This window comes from Pteropus alecto, unplaced genomic scaffold (assembly GCF_000325575.1).
Source record: "Pteropus alecto unplaced genomic scaffold, ASM32557v1 scaffold62, whole genome shotgun sequence".
Lineage (NCBI taxonomy): Eukaryota > Metazoa > Chordata > Mammalia > Chiroptera > Pteropodidae > Pteropus > Pteropus alecto.
The window spans coordinates 2,559,139-2,573,410 of record NW_006432491.1 but is presented as its reverse complement, the minus strand read 5'-3'; the positions used below and the strand labels follow the sequence as shown (position 1 = coordinate 2,573,410).

General features: G+C 31.5%; 1 pseudogene; it reads right to left on the bottom strand.

The window, feature by feature from the left end:
- Positions 1-1,672: 1,672 nt before the first annotated feature.
- LOC112476191 lies at positions 1,673-1,791 on the bottom strand (annotated as a pseudogene).
- Between the last annotated feature and the right edge of the window lie 12,481 nt (positions 1,792-14,272).

The window sequence follows — 14,272 nt, the reverse complement described above, 5'->3', positions numbered from 1 at the left end:
ATTTCTTTCATTTTGCCCAATTTCGTGATCCCAGGTCTATGTTTATACTTATGCATATCCATGGAAAGTACTATGAATGCACAAATGACAACATTCATACTGTTACAGTTGAAATCAAATTGCTACCATTAAACTTCCTAAAGGTACATTACAGTGGGTAATTCCTTTACTTCATATACCAACTTGTAGGTAATTGTGAAAATGGCTCCAATAAGTGACAGGAATGGTGCTGTGATTCTTTACCTGCCGAATCCTATTATATCTTGTCAGAGGTGGGGCCTAGTTATATATTTTAACTTGTCCACACTGAGCTTCTAGCAATTTGTCAATTACTGTTAGGTTTTCCTAGCCTGTTTTGGTTCCAGCAGTGGTGTCTGCTCCTGGATTACTGCTTGGGTAAGTTGTGATTCTCTGTATCAACCTGTCTGTCTCCCAGTTTTGGAGCTAGTGGTTTGCCCTCTGATTCCAATTATCTACTGTATCTAAGAAGAGTTAATTTTCACTTGGTTCAAGTTTTTTCTTATTGTGGGGATAAGACCAATGACTTTTAAATTCCTTAAATGCCATACTAGAAACTAGAAGTTACTCTAAACTACTTTTATATAGATTAGTTTCTTGTTCTTATTACATCATGCAAATCATGAAATCTATTGTAAGATAGCATTTAAGGCATTTATTTAAATGAACTCCTCTCTAGTAAATGGAATGATAAATCTCCCCTCCCCCAATTTATTTTATCTTATTTATCTTTCTGAGACTTACATATGTGTAACACTGATGATAAGTATGTTAATACCGAATGTGTCTATATTCTGTGTCTTTAGAATGCTAAACAATTGCGAATAACTCAGTTATCTCAATTGCTATAACTTCAAATACTTGTAAGGTAAAATAGTCATAGGTATAAAACTTGATTTCAAATACCATTTAGATAGATGATAGATGATAGATAGATAATAGCTAGATAGCTAGATAGATAGATGATAGGTAGGTAGATGATAGGTAGATGATAGGTAGATGTTGCCATTTTTGATTTTCATAATACACTAAGATTCTAATTACATTAGTTATTGGACTCTAACTCAGGTGTGGTCAAACTAAGCCCAGCAGGTTAAATTTAGCATATCACCTATCTTTATAAATCAAGTTTTATTGGCTCACAACCACAAGCTCAATTGTCTGCATAGTGCCCAAGGTCACTTTTGCAAAGTCGAGTATTCGCAACAGATCCTATATGTCCCACAAAGTCTGCCTTTTACAAAAAAGATTTTCAGCCCTACTCTGAGATGTGGAAGAGATTTTTTTTGAATTTTTGTAATGCACTTATGTTTAAACTAAGCACTTTAAAAGGGTGAATTTGCTTTGGTTTTAAAATCTTTTTTAGAGTGTTTATATATGTTATAGAATATCTATATTTCTATCCTATAAGATAGTAATGTAAAATGAGAAAATTTTGTATTTATATTGTAGATTGGAACATTTAAGAATACAAAGTCTAGAAACTAAGATGAAATATTTTTTTTGTGAGTTTCTCTGTTTATTATTAAATTGTCATGATAAATTTCATATCTTTCTCATTTTTTTTTTCATTTTTAGGCAAGGCAACCCTTGGTTGACCTCACGGATTGCAAGAATCTTGTCAGCTTACAATCCCTTATTTTTAAAATTTTTATTCCTACAGCACCTGGTCTTTTTAGGTGGTCTCCCATCCAACTACTAACCAGGCCCGACCCTGCTTAACTTTTGAGATCAGACGAGATCGGACTTGTTCAGGGTGGCATGGCCATAGACTAAATTTCCTATTTTCAGGTTATCTCTACTACGTCTTTGTATCAGTCTTAAGTATGTATCTTACAATCACTCCATTCATTAATGACTTTATCATTTGGCTTAATATCTTAATGTTCAAATTCTCTATCACTACTCCTTATGACTTAAAAACATTTGTAAATAACACTCTCACTCCGTTTTACCTCTAATGCCTTTTCCTTCACTCGAAGAGCATCTCTTCATTTCTATGTCATATGATTAAACTGATTACCACCAATGACTGCCCTGCCACTACTTTTTGGCATTTAGTTACCCTATGTGTTGTCGAATTCTCTCCATCAAGCCTGAATTTCATGGTACTTTGCTATAATTACTCTTTCACAGACAGTTTTAGCTTCCATCACCTCCTTCTCCTGTTAAATTTCCATGACAGAACATTAATGCTTGCAGAATTTATCTAGCCCCTATTCTGCTTGAGAACACTTCAATAGCATACTGGAGAGTCATACTCAAATTCATGACCACAGATTTCAAACAGAAAAACCTGAGTGTTGAGCCATCTGACCATACTTTCTTACTGTATGCTTTCTTCTTTATTAAATGTTTAACAACTTTTATCTCCTCATAAATTTTTAGATTTAGTCCTTTTAACTTTAAGTTGATGGTTTTGCTTTACATATTATTGAGAAAAATTAGAATAATCTAGCACATTTTCTTTCCTTATCACCACCAGATCAACAAACTACCTGCACTTACTTCCTATTCTTTTTCTTCTTTCTTATTACAGTGAATAAACTGTCTCAGTTTCTATCAGAGATTCACCCTTACATGAGCACAGGTCTTACTTCTCAAAGATTTGATTCTTGATAGTTCCTCCTCTCCTCTGCATCATCAATATGCTTATTTTTATTGATTTAGTTTTTTCATCATGAACTTGTGCTTTCCTTTAATAAAAAATGTTTCATTTGATGCCTTGACACCACACACTTTTCTAGCTACTGCCTCAACTCTCTATTCCACTTACTAGAACAAGATAATATATATTTGTTGAGAGAATTTACCACACATTCTCTCCTCAGTCTTATCTAGTCAAAGCTTTGGCCTTATCTCTGTGTCATCAAATCCAGTGCTTACTTCTCTGCTTATATCTTACCCAGTTGCTTTTCAATATTTACACAACTGACCATGTTTTCCATCTTGAACTCTTTCTTCCCTGGGCTTTTATCAAAACAAAAATGTTCAGGTTTTCCTTCTACACAATGCTTCCCATTCTATTTTCTTTCCTTTCTTCCTGTTCCTCTTTCTTTCCTTCTTGTTTCTAAACAATTGCAGCACTTGCTCCTAGGCTTTTTGTTTGTTTGTTTTTAAATCGTGTCCATCTACTTATTCTCTCTAATATTTCAACTCTTTCATGGCTTTAAATACATTTATATATCAGTGAGTCTCAAATATATCCCTTAGCCTTGGCTTTTCTTCATAACTCTAGACTTGTATATGAGACTGGGTCCTTGACATTTTCATTTGGGTGTTTAATAAGCATTTTAAAATTAACATGCCAAAAATAGAATTTTCACAGCTATGTTTCTCAAATCCCGAATTTTGAAGTAATACATTAATAGTAATAGATTCACACTCAGAGTCCAGATTCAATCCATTATCAAGTCTTATTTATTCTATGACTAAATTACATCCTGAGTCTAACAAACTCATCACCTCCACATTATTTCCTTATTCTAGTTTATATCATCTGTCACCTAATTAATTGCATCCTTGTCTTACTGCTTTCATCCTCACTACTTTTATTCTCACTCCTTAAGATCTGTTTTTCACATAGCAAAAGGTAGAGATATTTTTTTAATGTGACCATAACACACATTTGCTTAAAACTTTCTGATGGCTCTTTATCCAAATTTATTTTTGTCTGCAAGATTAGGCCTATGAGTATATCTTCAACCTTTCTCTCCTTAATTTACTAAGTTTTGCACTGACTGATTCACTTTCAGTCACTTAAGTGCATTATATTCAATCCCAATTCACTAGCTATCCAGACAACTCTCTTCCCTGATTTTTACAGATCTTGTTATTTTCTCTTAGAGAGGGCTTATCTTCCCAACTAATGAAAGAAGCCATTCAATTATTATTCCTTAATCTTACATAATTCTCTGTCTAACCCCTAATAGAGAACTGATCTTATTATCATGTAAGAGAGAAATTGATTCTTATGAGTATTGGCTCTATTAGTGTCTAGGTCAATACCTGGCACTGACTACATGTCAATAATGTGAATTAGGTGACAAACTCTTGAGAGCTGAAGATAATCCAATGAGATATCAGGAACTTATCTAAAGGAATTGTGGGCCAATCAGATGGGAAGAAGAGAAAAAAAAATTAGAACAGAATTAAGAAGTAAATAATTTTGTTGAATTTAATCAATAGATAACAGATTTTGGTTAATAATTTTCAGATTTAAATTAGATGAATTCTAGATCCTATACTCAGTAAATTATGGAATTTTGTTCTTATGATTTCGGGGCTATGTGTTCTCAATTAGTGTCTTAGATAAGAATTGAGACCATTGTTCTGGCCAAATATCTCCATGGTTGATATAAAAATACTGAAAAGAGAATCTTGATTTGTTTTTAATGATATTTATAATTATTAATGGATAAGCATACTGAATAAGAATTCTAGAATAACTGGAATTAAATATAAAAATTATGAAGAAAAGTAAACTTATTTTTCAAATACTTTTTAAATTAAATTTGGAATTGTGTATTTTTAATATTATTATATTTATTATGCTTAAAATTTTTGGCAAGAAACCTAACACATAAACCTTATTTTTCCATTTGAAATGTATAGAGACTAATTACTTTTACTTGTAAAATTAAAATGTATAAAAAATTTTTCACAAATTATAAGCAATATTATATTTAAGAGAAACTAAAGTTTATCAGTTTTGAGATTAACTCATTAAATTTATAAGACATATTTATTAATTAGCAATTTATTGTTTGTTATACTATTCCATACTTAGAAAATTGGATATGTTCAAATTATAATGTTTACAAGGGGAGAAAAAAAATGCCTAGATGATAGAGGCTTTGTTCATCCCTCTTGCGACCAAATCAAAGTTGTTACAGAAGCATAGAGCAAACTGCAAGGAAAGTCACCTGGGACTTAGATGAATAAGCTCTACAACTAGGGAGAGAAATAAGAAATAATCCTGCAATGAGAGGAGGTAGGAAAGGGCAAGGACGCAAGGCTGCCCAGTCCCAAGCGTCTGAGTAGGACAGAAGCTATAGTAGAGGCAGCCAGATGGTTACAGACGCCTCTTAAAAAGGCTGTATCCATGAATGGACTTTCACAGTGACAGAGCTACTCGCTCTAAACACCAGTGCCAGGTTGGCTGCACAGGGGGCACCAGAGACTTACAGGGAGACACTGAGTCATCAGAGTGAAGGATGGAGGCTAAGATCTCTCCCAGACAGAAGAGCCAGGGTATCCATTGTTCTACTGTTAAGCTCTTCCAGTGTGCAGAAACAGGCACCACCATAGCTGAGACCGTCATCAAACTGGATAACAGAGGTCACTCTGCCCAGAGGATTCCCTGAAACTTTGCCTTCTCAAACTCACAGCCCCACCTAAGCCACATCGAGGTGTATCTTCCATGAGTCAGGTGCTCCTTGCTGAGCCAACTCCAAGACTCACACTGGTGGCAGCTGGTCTCAGTTTCTGGTGTGATTTCTTGAGGCAACTGTAAGCACAGCATCTGTGAATTGCTTGCTGAATCTTAAAAGGTGGCCCTGGAGGGGCACAGGCTGGGACTAAACTCGGCCTGTAGTTGAACACCTCTAAGGACTGTGCCACTGGACACCTACTACACAAAGCCATGCTAATAAGACTGGAAGGCTTAGGAGCTTGGCTTAATACATAGGCACCCAAAATAGGATGACAAAGAAGCAAAAATTATATGAGAGAACAGAACAGAGATCCAGGAATAATGAAGTCAAGCAATCTAACAGATGCAGAGTTCAAAACACTGGTTATAAAGATGCTCAATGAACTTGAGGAAAGTATAGATGAATTCAGTGAGAAAGTTAATAAAGAGATAAGAAACATAAAAATGGAAATGAAAATTATGAAAGGTAACCAGTCAGAAATGAAGAACACATAATCTGAGATGAAGAGGAAGAGTATATTAGAGAGAATCAACAGAGTGTGTGAAGAAGAGCATCGGACCACTGATATAGAGGACGGGAAAACCAAGGTCACTCCATCAGAATGGCAAGAAACAAGAATCCAAAACAATAATAATTATTTAAGGAGGCTATGGGACAAAATTAAATGCAAAAATATTTCTGTCTTAGGGGTACCAGAAGGAGAACAAGAGGTTAAAAGCTATTTGATGAAATAAGGATAGAAAACTTCTCTAACCTGGTTAAGAAAATAGACATACAACTCTAGGAAGCCAAGAGAGTTCCAACAAAGATGAATCCAAAGAGGTCCACACCAAGACACATTATAATGAAAATGTCAAAAGTTAAATACAAAAAGAGAATCTTAAAAGCAGCAAGAAAAACAGTTAGTTACCTATAAGGGAGCACACATAACACTGGCAGCTGATTTATCAGAAGAAACTATGCAGGACAGAAGGGCTTGGCACAAAATAGTCAACATGATGAAAACCCAGAATCTATAACCAAGAATACTTCATCCATGAAAGCTATGATTTAGAGTTGAAGGGCAGATAAAGAGCTTCCCAGACAAAAATTAGCTAAAGGAATTTATCAACACCAAGCCAATATTACCGGGAATGTTGGAGGGGCTTTCTTCAGAAGATAAAACATGTATCAAAGACATGAATAAAGCATGATAATAACTACTTTCCTATCAACAATTACCTCAAATGGGAAAGAATTAAGTTCTCCAACCAAAAGATAGAGTGGATAAGAAAACAAGACCTCTACATATGCTGTCTACAAGAGACTCACTTTATATTAAAAGAAACACGCAGGCTAAAAGGAGGGAGATGAAAAATGATATTGCTTTGATGGTCCTAGAGGGTATTGCACTGAATGAAATGGGTTTGATAGAGAAGGACAATTCTCACATGATTTCATGTACATGTGGAAACTAAAGAACAAAATAAACAACAACAAAAGCCGTAATAAACTCATAGATATAGAGAATATTTTGAGGGCTACTAAATGGGAGGGAATTTGGAGTTGTAAAAAAAAAAAGTCAAAGGGATTAAGAGGTATGAATGGATAGCTGAAGGATAGACATGGAGATGTAGAGTGTATAATGAGGAAATGGTTAATAATGTTGTAATAAATATTTAAAGGGAAAGGGGATACAAGATTTAGTGAGGTGGTTGCTTTGTAAGCTATGGGGATCTCTGATCACTAGCCTATACAACTGAAACTGGTATATTATTGTATGCTGATTATAATTGAAAAAACATTGAATTGCACAATATAAATATGAGCAACTAATTGTCTATTATATTTCAATAAAGCCAGAAAAAATATGTTTAAAACGTATAAAGTATTTTAATTATCTAAGATATAAAAATCTTATAAATGACAAAGTGCACTATTTTTTAACATAGTAATAATATTTATAAACTGAATTTAATAACTTAAATAGCTTAAATTGTTTATTACTTATGCTTCATTAAATTAAATAAATTGAATAATTTAAATATGTCTTTGTAAATAGAAGCTACACTAGTGAAACTAGATGTCTATATTCTCATTTCTATTATCTAACGTTTTTTTCTCATTTGATCTTTATAAATAAAGCCCTGTAAGGTGAATATACAGGTATTATCTCTCTTAAAAGGACATGCATAAATTCATATGGTTCTAAATAAATTATCCTCTTTGTCATCTGTGGGTCTTAGTTCCTGTTTCTTCTGCCTGAAACATTGCTTATCCTTTATCTCTCTCCTCTAGGCTAATTTATCCTTATTTTTCCCAAAGAATCCTTTTCTGACCCCTCAAAATAGAATTAATGTGCTTCCCATATATATTTTTTTAGCTTTTGTACAAACTTCAAATCAGTCTTATTATTGTTGTAATTATTGATTTAGCTGTTCCAAGAAGCACTCTAAGAGCACTGTTGACAAAGAATCTATTTTTTCCTCACTGTCTTGCACACCTCACTGTCTTGCACACCTTTGTTTTATCAATCTTGATGAGTAATTTCTTTATTTTCCTTCAGTTTTATTGAAGAATAGATGACATATAAAATTGTATGTATTTAAAGTGTACAAGAAGAAGAAAACATAGGAGGAAAACTCCTTGACATTTGTATCAGTAATGATCTTTTGGAATTGACACAAACACCACAGGCATCAAAAGCAAAAATAAACAAATGAGACTCTATTAAACTAAAAAGTTTTTGCATAACAAAAAAAAATCAACACAATGAAAATGTAAACTATGGTTGAAAATATTTGCAAACCATATATCCAATAATGATCCTAAATATATAAGGAACTCTTAAGATCCTAAATATATAAGGAACTCTTACTACTCAAAAAAAATAAAACATACTAAAACAAAACTAAGCAAAACAAACAAACAAACAAAAACCACAAATAATTTGATTTAAAAAATGGGCAGAGAATCTGAATAGAGAATTTTCCAAAGAAATTATACAAATGTTCAAGTATATGAAAAAAAGGCTCACTAACTGTTAGAGAAATGCAAATCAAAACCACAATGAGATACCACCTTACACACATTTACAGCACGTAGTAGGTACTAGGTAAACATTGTCAATAATTAATGTTATTTGAATGAAACTACACAGTTATAGCTTAAATCCAATTACTTTACAGATTATACTTGTTCCAAATTCATCTTATCTTCTCGAAATCAATGAATATTTAAAAGTTCTCTGACATAAATATATTATGAAAATAGTCCCTAATGATTGGATTTTAAAATATTGTCATATTATTAATAAATTAGGTTATTCTCCTGAAAAGAGTTAAAACTTATTGTCTGTGAGAAATAAGCCAATTGGCCCAAATAGGATATTAGAAGATGTACATGATTTGGAAGCTGAAGAATATACATGTATAAAGCATGTTCAAATTATAGGCCATTAAAATCCCCAGCACCTTTATAATGGAACATGGATCAGTGATATATAGAGAGTAAGCTCTCTGCCCTTCAGTAACTGACCATTCTCAGGTTCAGGAGGTGGATATCACATAGAATACACAATACAAGTTAGTGAAGGTTAAAAGTGATAAGAGCTATAGGAAACCTAGAGACATCCTGTACAAGTCTAGAGGAAAGATGGATGCGCGCCTCATAGATATGTCTCAACAGTTTTATACTGAGGACTGTGTCTGTCCCATAGTAGAAAATAAATAAATATTTGCAGAATGAATAAATGAATGTGGAAATAGTTAAACACATTTGGCCAAACTATATGAATAAATATTATTTACAAAATTCTATGACCCTTTAAAAATATTTTGGAGTATTTGATTAAATTTAGTCTTCCCTGTGTTCCCCCTCAGTACTCCTGCTCACTGCCTATATAGACATATGTATTTTAACAGGCACATTTTAAGGCCTCTACCTACATAACAATTATTGTAAAATATTAGAGTTGAGTGTTCCATAAAGAAAAGTTTTCAGAACTATTTACAGCTCTGCACATGAACAACTAACTGTTATAGTCTGAATAAAATACTTTAAAAAAGTTATTAAAGAGATTTAGTGACAAGCCTTTGGCTTTACATTAGCATTTTCATATGGAGGAGAGGATAAGATGATAAGAAAAATGAGATAAAGGAGGCTGACAAACACATTTTTGTGTTTATTTTCAATGCTTTTATTTGTGGTTATCTGCATTTTTGCTACTTTTATCTTTAAGTATATTTGTGCTCAACAAGCAAACATTTGCAATATTCAAGACTATTTGAGAATGGGAGTTTGAGAAAATCTTTCAAGATAATAACATATCTCAAGCAAAATTATAAGATTAAATGCAGCTCTTGAACTATCAAAGTTATTAAAATGGAGTACAAAATCAAGATGAACTTTATGATATTAAAAAACTAGTGAATTAATTATAGTTCTCAAATGTACAACAGTTTGAAGGAAAATTAAAATTTTGGTATCATGTCTTCTAGGAATATTTTATTTGTATAGGTCAAAAGATTTCATCATTTTGAATTCACAAATGTTTTTAATAACATTGTGCAACAATAATTGACAACAAGCTTTAATAGCAAAATTCACATTGTGCCTAACATGATATTGATCTCATATCATGAAGCATTCATTTGTTATATTTAATCTATGGATACTCGGATTTTTAATTAACATTACAAATATTTTCTGATTTCTTCAGATCAATATGTTCTCACAATTGGCATTAATTTATATGGGAGGAAAAAAATTAAGAGATAGTTTACAGTCTAGATTCATTCAAGTTAATACATTACTTACAAAAATTCTATCTAGTCTTTGAAATAACAAATTTTGTAATTAATAACAGTTTATCAAACTCTTTCTATCTTTAAATCCATGATACTTTAAAAAGGTGTCATTTAAATGTACAGAGACTATACCTTCCACAGTGGTTTGAAATATATAGTGCACTTTTAAAAATAATAATAATTCAACATTATTCAAAAATATCAAGTTAAATATTGACTATATTATTTATGAAAACTAATAATAAGGAACAAAACATTTAAATATGTATCACTCTGGTGCAACAACTATTACAATTTTTATATTTCCCATTTTCTTGTATCACAAAACTTCTCAGTTTACCTTACATTGAATTTTCTTTTTTAATACTTAACTACTCCATATTTTTACTGTAAAATATCTTGCTAATCCTAGAACACTTACCTGTTTTGTTAAATTTTTAATTTTTTTCATTTTTTAAGTATTTTTATTTTTATTAAATTTACTAGGGTGACATGGGTTAATAAAATTATATAGGTTTTAAGAAGTGTCCAATTCTATAATACATCATCTATGTATTGCATTGTGTATTCACCATCCAAAGTCAAATCTCCTTTTGCTGCCATATATTTGACTCCTTTTACCCTTATCTACCTCTTCTCTTTCTCCCTTTCTCTCTGGTAACCACTAAATAGTTGCCTCTGTCCATAAGTCTATATCGTTCATCTGTTGCTTTCAGTTTTATATCTCATATATGAGTGAAATTACACAATTCTCAACTGTTTCTGTCTAATCTATTTTGCTTAACATAATAATCTCAAGATTCATCCATGTTATTGCAAATGACAGTATTTCATCTTTTTTATGGCTGAGTAATATTCTAATATATGTATATTAGAATATGTAGATTATATATATAATATATACATATATGTGTATACATATATATACATGCACATATATATAACATACATATATATGTGTATATATATATATATATACCAAATCTTTAGCAAATCTTCTATCAAAGGCACTTTGGTTGTTTCCATATCTTAGCCACCATGAATGATGCTGCAATGAACTTGGGGTGCATATATCTTTATGTATAAATGTTTTTAAATTTGGGGGGTAGATACTCAGAAGAGGGATTGCTGGGTCATATATTAATTCTTTTCTTAATTTTTTGTAGAACTTCCATAGTGTTTTCCATAGTGGCTGTATCAATTTACATTCCCATCAGCAGTGTATGAGGGTTTCTTTTTCCTTTTCCCTCACAACCACTCCAACATTTGTTGTTACTTGGCTTGTTGGTAATAGTCATTCTTACAGGTGTGACATAGTATCTCATTGTGATTTTGATTTGCATTTCCATAATAGCTAGTGAAGTTGAGCATCTTCTCATATGTCTGTTAGATGTTTGTACGTCTTGTTGGGAGAAGTGTCTGTTTAGGTCCTCCAATAACATACAATGGAGAAAAGGAAGTCTCTTTAATAAATTGTGTTGGGAAAATTGGAAAGTTGCATGCAAAAGATTGAAACTAGACTGTGATCTGTCACCATACACAAAAATTAACTCAGATCAAAAACCTAAATATAATATCTAAAACAATAAGTTGCATAGAAGGAAAAAAATAGGTGCTAAACTTATAGACATTGATTTTAGAGAGGACTTTGTGAATTTGATCTCAAAGGTAAGAGACGTAAAGGCAAATATAAATGAATGATAGTATATCAAACTAAATAGCTTCTGCACAGCAAAAAATATATATATATATCTATCAGCAAAACAAAGAGGCAACCAACTGAATGAGAGAAGATATTTGAAGATTAGCCTCCAAAAAGGGCTTATCTTCAAAATATATAAAGAACTCATACAACTCAACAACAACAAAGAAAACCCAAACAATCTACTTACCTGCTTTTTATATTCACCTAATATTAACTTAATTGAGTCAAGCAGCTTTTATATTTATGCCCTCCATTATGTCATTGATTGCAGGCAGTGTTATTATTATTGTTAATGTTGTTATTGATATTATTTGTGTAATCCTATGTAATTATATAAGATCTGATTTTATTTAGTTATCACCACACCCTTTCATTGTTACAGAAAACAAGTTATTAACAACATAGTTTAATAAAATAGTAAATGTGTCTGACTAACCATTCTGGCTTTGTAATCATTCATTTTGGTACCACAAATTTATAGTGAATATATATATACACATGGATCATGTTCATATTGGATTTATTATCTCCATGTCAAGATTTATGTAAAAATGGCAGACTTGTCTATAGCTGGTAATCATACTTTTTTCCAGATGAACCAAAGAAAAACACAAACAAAAAAGACAAAAAAATTAACATATTTATAGTGAAACTTAACCACTTTTCTAATTGTTCAAGTGAGCCACTTACCTCTATCTTATTTTTTCTGTTGCTTCTAATTTTAATATATTGTAAATGTGAATAGGTTATACTTACCTGTTGATGTTTCTTTCTATCTTCAAGCGTTCAGCTGAACATGCTAACTAGCCAGGATGAATTGGGATTCATATCACTGTTGTCTTAATTACATGACCAAATATTGATATCGACAATTTTTTTTTTAAATAACCATGATTAAATCACTGGTAGATCATTAAATCTCCAAAAATGTGAGGTTAGAATTATGAATACCTGAATTTATCATTTTATCTGTGTTATTTTTTTTGCTCATACACAGTACAATTTTAGTGTTTCTGTTTGGTTGGCAGAGTTACTATATATGGTGATTCAGAGAACCAGACTCTTTTTCAAGCTTTTTCATTCCCTAAGGGATGCAGGTGTAATACGAGCATTGGGATGGCACTCTACCAATTTTGACAATGATTAAGTAATATAGGCTCTTTGGATTTCTATTTCTTCATGTGTAAGACAGAGAAGCTAGATTAGCTGATATTCTGGTATTCATAATTTGTGATTACGCAGTATTGAAAGTGGACCACTGAAGGGTTTTAAATAAGAAAAAGTTAAGGAATATACTTCACATGTATTTTCTCTACTCTAGAAACATGTGCAAAGCTTCATAATTTTTAAAGTTTTACACAACTCATATAGAAAGAACACAAAAAATTAAACTGAGATCTATCAACTTAGAATATAAATGAAATATTTTACAGTATTTAAATAATGTCAGCAAAACTGAAAAGGTTTATAACAATAATAAAAAGGTGATAAACGTTAGGAAATCTAACAAATAAAATATTTTATACCAGAAAAACTGCAAATTAAGACATTGTCCTTTTGCAGTGAAAAGGCATTTAATGACACTCATAAATAGATTTATCATATAATCCTTGGAAAAATAGAAATAGTAACATCCTCTTTAGCATTATAAAAATCATATCATCCTAGTAGCTGATATCATATACTAGTAAAACAGTACCTTTAATTTAGGAAAACAGAGAAGTCTAGATTCACTATTATTCTGAAGCAAAGTTATATATAATGACAAATAAATGAGGAATATGATATTGTAAATGGTAAAATAAGATTGTTATTTGCAAATAAAATGAGTATATATCTAGAAAACCAAGAGAAGCAATGCAAAAATTTAGTCCTAACACTAATTGTGACACTGAATTAGTTTTGCAATGAGAATGTTCAATAGGAGTTTTCAGTGAAATGTCTAGGTGAAGAATAAATCTGAGGGAAAAAAAAAACACATTTTTCAGCATATTAGCAATGAACAATTGAAATATATAATGGTAGACACAATCACATTTACATAGCATCAATTTATTCAATCAATGCATTTTTATTGGTTGGGAGGTAAAGTTTCTTAGAGATAATAAGAATGTTTGGATTTGTTCTAAGGCAATGGGAAGGCATTTTTCACAAAAGAAAATACATGCCAAAAGACTTAGATAAAAGTAATCAATCTCAATAATAATAAAAAAAAAATGTTTAAAAAAACTCCAAAACCCAGTAATCAAAAGAATATCACATGGGAAGTTAATAATAAAAGTCATCATTCTTAACACATTGCAAGTACAATGACATTGGTACTTTTA